Source organism: Melospiza georgiana, chromosome 5 (assembly GCF_028018845.1).
Source record: "Melospiza georgiana isolate bMelGeo1 chromosome 5, bMelGeo1.pri, whole genome shotgun sequence".
NCBI lineage: Eukaryota > Metazoa > Chordata > Aves > Passeriformes > Passerellidae > Melospiza > Melospiza georgiana.
In genome coordinates this window covers 34,489,555-34,496,057 of record NC_080434.1, presented here as the reverse complement: position 1 = coordinate 34,496,057, position 6,503 = coordinate 34,489,555, and positions in this window count along the sequence as shown.

Here is a 6,503-nt window from a genome sequence, read left to right as displayed (position 1 = left end):
AAATACTTTGCACAGAAATAACAGTAACAAGACGTTAAAATCCCATAGAGAAGAATTATTGCCTCCTTATCGGGAAGGACCAGGCTTCTACCTCCTTTCACACTGCATGGAGCCAAACCATGATTTACAAGATGAAGGGGGAGGGGGGGGGATTGAAATAAACAGAAATTGTTTGAAAGGAATGTTTCCATCATGTATGAGATATAGGAATATGCAACAGGCTCTTGCTTTTAAGGGTTAATCCTTTGTTAGCGGACATGCTTTTATTAGGAAAGCATCTGAATGTTCGTAATATTTTGCTTTTTTATTGTCCAAATTCTTATTGCTGTAATTTGTATTATTTTTATAACCATTTCATTACTATTAAACTTTTAAAAATTTTAAACCAAGTGATTGGCATAAAGAAGTTCATGACAGAGGTTACTGATGTGATGAACACCTACATTATGGTCAAGTACACAATAAAGCAAGAAATCCTCCCTCAGCCAGTACCCAACAGTAGAGACAACTAATTACTAACATGCTTATGAAGTTAGTAAAGAGCTGTTTAATTACAGATTTCTGTCAAATCTCTCAGGCGACACATCTTGCAATTTTGTCGCTTAGTTGAGCAATCATAACTTTAATTAATATTCTTTAAATGACTTCTTGTTAAACAAGAAATTGAAACACCACAAGTAAAACCAACTCTGATACTATTAGCTGTGTAGCAATTATGCTAATAGGCATTGCTGAACATGTATCAAAACCGTGCATCTTCCCAAAATTTGGGAAACAAAAGGACATTCATTTGGGTTCAAGAAGGTAAGAGAGGGGTGAGAACTTGTTTTCTGTTCAGATCTTAGGAGGGGATTTATGCTTTTTTAGTTTACAATGCCAAAACAAGATACTACCCACGTGAGATGAGATACGGCCAGTATTTCTACTTCCTCACAAGGCTGATGTTGAGCTGGACTATCCCACCAAGAGTAAATACAATTAGACTTATTTCAAAGCCATCACTTCTGCCACTGTCACTTTTCTTCTAGCCTCAGATTAACAGTCCTGCAGGCAAGAGCTGGTGTAAACACACACACACACACACACCAGTCAAAGAAGCCATTAAACTCATGCTACCTCTGTTAAACAAACAAACAAACAAACAAACCCCTCAAAAGAAAACAAAAACCCCAAACCCTCTGCCCATCAGCACAGGTCACTGTCATCAGCCTCATCCTAACTGTCAACACACTGATTTCCAGTATTAAAAAAACCCATCCCCCACAAAAAACCCCAACACGTGCAAACAATACCATGTATTAATTTCAGTAGATTCCTTCATGCAATGGAAACTTTTTAGAGTTTAACATATTTAGGTGTATAAATTTCATCCATGCGCTCTTTAAATTTTGAATACCATGAAGATGACATTGAGATTGTTTAAATTACAGTGTAGCCATCCTGGTAAAATTAAACTTCCACAGAAAACAAACAGCCCAGACTATCTGCTGTGCTTAAACAAACTGTAAGCCTGCTCTGTGTGTATCTTCAAAAAGAAGACTACAGAAATAGTGACATGTGAAGACCAAAAGTCTTTCAAATTGTGCCCAACCACAAACCAGTGAATATTTGGTAACAGCAACATGGCATGCAGATAGCATATCAGACTCTGCTTGTGTCCTGTTTAAAACAAGCCCTTTGATCAATAAAATTTACCCATGCAAAAAAAAAAAGACCCCATATGGAGTCAACTGCTGATACTCATTACAGAAATCCTTGAAGAATGGAGATTCTGTAACAAGCAGCATTTTCACAGGAAAAAACCCCAGAATTAATAAAATGCTTTTAGATTTTATTTCTTTGCTGCTATGACTGAAAAGGCTCCACCAAAAGGCAAACATATAGACATTTTCAATATGTAAAATACATTTTAGTACAAAAAGTAATGCACAAACTTTATTAAACACACACAGATCCTTCCCTCTTCAAAACTGCGGGTTCTCCTCCCTCTCAGCAACCAAGTTCTGCCCTGGCCCTGTTTCCTTTCATGAACCTCACTCCCCACCTTACAGAACTGCAACCAGAATGAGACAGGGCAAGGAAAAACTCTGCAAAACTTACCTCCACTACTGGCACAGCAGTTAAACCATCTGACCTACAGAATCACAGAATTAACTAGGTTGGAAAAGACCTTTGAGATCATCAAGATTTCCTCCTGCAGCTGTTATTCTTAGAGCAAAAAGGGACTTGAAGAGTTGGATATAGACCTTCAGTGAAAGATAGAGATAAATCTGAAGAAGAGGTTTTTAAAGCAGGACATAATACTTTAATTTTTATATTTTAACTACATTATCCCTTCAGTAATAATTCTAGTTGGATTCCACATATACACAAGTACCTATCTGCCTCTACACCCAAATTTGATACATTGATGCCTCTGCCATGGCATCTTAACCTGATTTTCATGGTTATCTTGCTTTTCTTATGCTGCTATGTTTCTCCTCAGTTGTCATCTGGGCCAGTTTTCCCCACAGTGTTTAGATACTTAAATAGTCATGAAAGACTTTGAAAAATACTTTGACACTTAACATTGATAAATATCTACTTACCTGTAACTATAGTATCAGGACAGAAAGGACATACAGGGGCTTCCAACATAGCTTTTATTGGAAAAATGATGGACCCTCATGTGTGCTGTGTATTATGGGTGTTTTCTGCCACAGGTATTTCCTTAGCCTTTGGTTTTAGACATGAACATGCTTTTTGCAGTAGCCTATAGTCAATGCTTTGGAGTTACTGCTTTGTATCCATCATCTGAATTCCTTTCTGCAGTAGCGACTATTCTGAATCCTAACAGATATTTGCTACATTAAAAAAACCTTCTGCTCTCTCATAAAAAACACAGCAGCTTTTATAAAAGTAATTGGTTTTCAACCTCCTTTAATTAAAGAGAATAGTTGGGGAGAAATTCATGTCAGAAATACACAGGAAATCAAAGTACGACTTCACCAAAGAACTACGTGTCCTGGAGAAAATGTAACAGCATTTTTCCAGATCATTATGATGCAGGGGAGGTAAAAACTACTAAGAGAAAAGTCCGACATTGTGTGTGCAGAATGGATAATTTTAAATATTTTAATTTTTTAAAAGTTTTGTTTGGTTTTTTAAAAAGCAGAATAACATCCCATTTACAGAATAATAACTGCTTGCTTAATTTCAAGTTTCCATCCTTATACACAATGCACCTACTAAAGGAAAACCTCAACATCTTAGAACTATCCATTGGAAATTTATCCTTAAACATAAAACATTGTTGGGAAGCCAGTGTTTTCTGATTCTTGATCCCAGACTTTAAAGACACCCCTTCTCCTGGTATACCAAATGCTGTACAAAAAATACAGACCACAGATACCCAAAAAATGGGGTGAACAATAGGATTCATATTGAGATACAGCACAGCTCCCAAAGGGGGCTTGCATCACAATCCTAAATATTATCCTACTCATTTTACATAGAGGAAACAAACCCACCAGTCCTCTCCAAAACTAAAGTTTTGCTTGAACTCTTGATATTGTTTTTAAGCAAACCACTTTTTCAGAGCTTGTTGGTACTTCCCTGATACTGGCCACAGGATCTGTGTCCCAGCTTCTAACCTGAGCACTGGAATTGGGGGCACCTGCACCATGTGGTGTATGAGGAGATCAGAGGCTAAATCCTGGTCCTGGGTGGCTCCTTCAATTTTTCCCTTCATTTAAAAAGTTCAAGGGCCAAGTCTATTTTGTGCTTCCTCATTTGGGCTGTCAGTGAGTAGAACTAAAGGCAAAAATGTCTTAAGAATCATCACTTCTTTCATTTATGGAGGAAAAAAACCAGTTATAACACAAGGTGTGCTTTTCAAATTCAATTCCTAAACTTGTATTAAATAATTGAGTAGAAATTAGATTTTGGAAAACTTCTTGAACTTTCACTTACTTAAAGAGGACAGCAGTGCCTTGAATATGAAATTCTGCTCCTCAAAAGGTCCTAAATAGATTTGTGTGCCTGGAATTTGAACCCTGTTACACATAATGCCTTTTCAAATGCTGCTCTATGCCTAACTGGAGATTAGGGACCTTAACTCTGAACATTATTTGTTTTCAACATTTAGGTTTCGATTATGATTAACTAAAAAAAAGTAAATATACACACCACGAATAGGTATTACTATGAAGATCACATCAGCAGAGGGTTGAATCACTGTTTTCATGTAATTAACTCCAGACTCTGAGGTACACCAGCAGGGCAGTCTGAGGAATCCCCAAACTCACAGGGTTGCATCCTTCACCTCTAACACAAAATAGAAAGAAAAAACCTTTAAACCTTCAGCTAGTCTGCATAGTTTAGAATTGTGTGAAAACCAGCACAAGTGCATGGAAGCAAGTAGTGACTCTTTCCTCTAAAGTATATTCCCTAAAAAGCACATAAAAATATGACAACTTACATATTTTAAAGTCTGGTAGGAATTCAGGGAAAATAAGGCATATTTATATTTTCCTCCTCTTCAGGCCTTCTGATTAAAACAATCAAACTGTCTGGGTACCTTGTGCAAGGCTCCCCCAATTAAACCCAGGACCTCAAAGAGCATTTATTAAAATCTTATTAAGATTGGCCTTTCTGAAAATATGACACACATTTTCTTTTTATTTCACTGCAGATACAACTTACTAGCAAAAGGCTTGGCAATGATGAGAGATCCTAGGAGAATTTTCAAGAGCTAATCATGATGATTACTACAAGTGCTGGCTTTATAATTGCAGGAAAACTTTGAGAGTCTCCATTTTTCCAACTTGGTGCTTTATGTTCTAAACTGTACAGGATTTTATTCTATTCCATATTAGCATATTATAGTTAAACATTTTGTGTGTGTGCACAGCAGATTACACAACTGTACACTTCAGCTAACCTGCTTATAAAAAAGCTGAAGCAAACAGATCATCCCTTTCTAATGAAACATGGAAATCTTCTTTTCTAGACCATCTAGAAAGAAAACCACTGGCACCAGAACAATCTAGTTCTGTTTACTTAACGAGATGGCAAAAACCTTTCACCTGGTCATGCATCCAATATCTGTTCTCCTCCCATTTTTGCTAATGAAAATTGACATCAGGGCTGCGGAACCATAAACATATTCTGGAAAACTTAAAATGCCAAAGACATTGTTCATAACCCTCTCAACATCTTTTCTTGTATCCTACTCTGGACCTTCTCAGGCTGAGAGCTGAACTCAAAATGTTTGTTCAGTGAAGGCAAAATCCAGAAACCTCATTGCCTGGGATTTGGTTCATCAACACCCAATCAACACAATGTTTTTGTGGAACAACTATTACACTAATTTGCCAGACAAGCACCTTTTTTGTGGTCACAGCCAGATTAGCATTCCCAAGAAATAAAACAAGCAACAAGAAATTACCATTTAAGAAGCAGCTGGGTGCAATACACAGAGATTAAGAGCAGATGTAGGAAATATGGAGGATAATCTCAAAATCTAAGTTCATCTGTGGATAGTGCTGAGCTTCTTAAGAACTACAGGTATAAAATATTTCAAGAGATGGAGTGGAACTATTGCTGTCCAATACACACTGATATTGTAGGGCAGTACTTTCTCCTTGAGCAAATAAATATCCATTCACTTTTCATGACACAAACCTCTGTAGGGTAAGGAGGAATGGAACTTCTCTCCGGGGCTGCCAAGCTTCCAAAGTACTTTTGCAAGAGTACTACATATATATATATATATATATATATATATATATATATATATATATATATATATATATATATGTGTGTGTGTGTGTGTGTGTGTGTGTATACACACACACACTGCTGCAGTAATAGCTAAACTTAAATTTCATTGTGATAAAAATCTTGCTTGGCTCATAGTGCACTGTAAAAGCTAGAGAGGTGTCCATCACTCCCTAATTAGCTACAAGAAGCAATAAATTCTAAATTACTTAATCAAAACAGCCATACTATAATTTGTCTGTACTCCCTAGGTGTGGCACTACGTCACAACTGTCATACATGAATGGTTTGTTATTATTTTTTTACATAGATACAAATATCAGTAAAGAAAAAAGACTAATGACCACATTTTCACCTTTTCCCATGTCACATTATGAAGTTCTAGTGGAACAGAACAGCTGTGTTGCACCTGCACTTCATGAGGTAATAGTGATTATATCACAGTGTGTAGAAGTGTGGCTATTGGTACTTAGCAGATAAAGAAATGTTCAGATCACTCCATGGAATGATACCAAATCACCTCTCAAGTCAATCTTAGTGTACAAGGCACCACGTTTCCTTTCCATTTTTAAGAGCAAGATCTTGTATACCTGTACAAGACATATTGCATATATATATTTGCCATTTATAATGACAGATACAGCAATGAAAACTGTATCTGCAACTAGTAACATAGAGTTTGAGCCAAACAAGAGAAAACTTACCTATTTGAAAAAAGAACACTTGACAAGCAACATTGACAA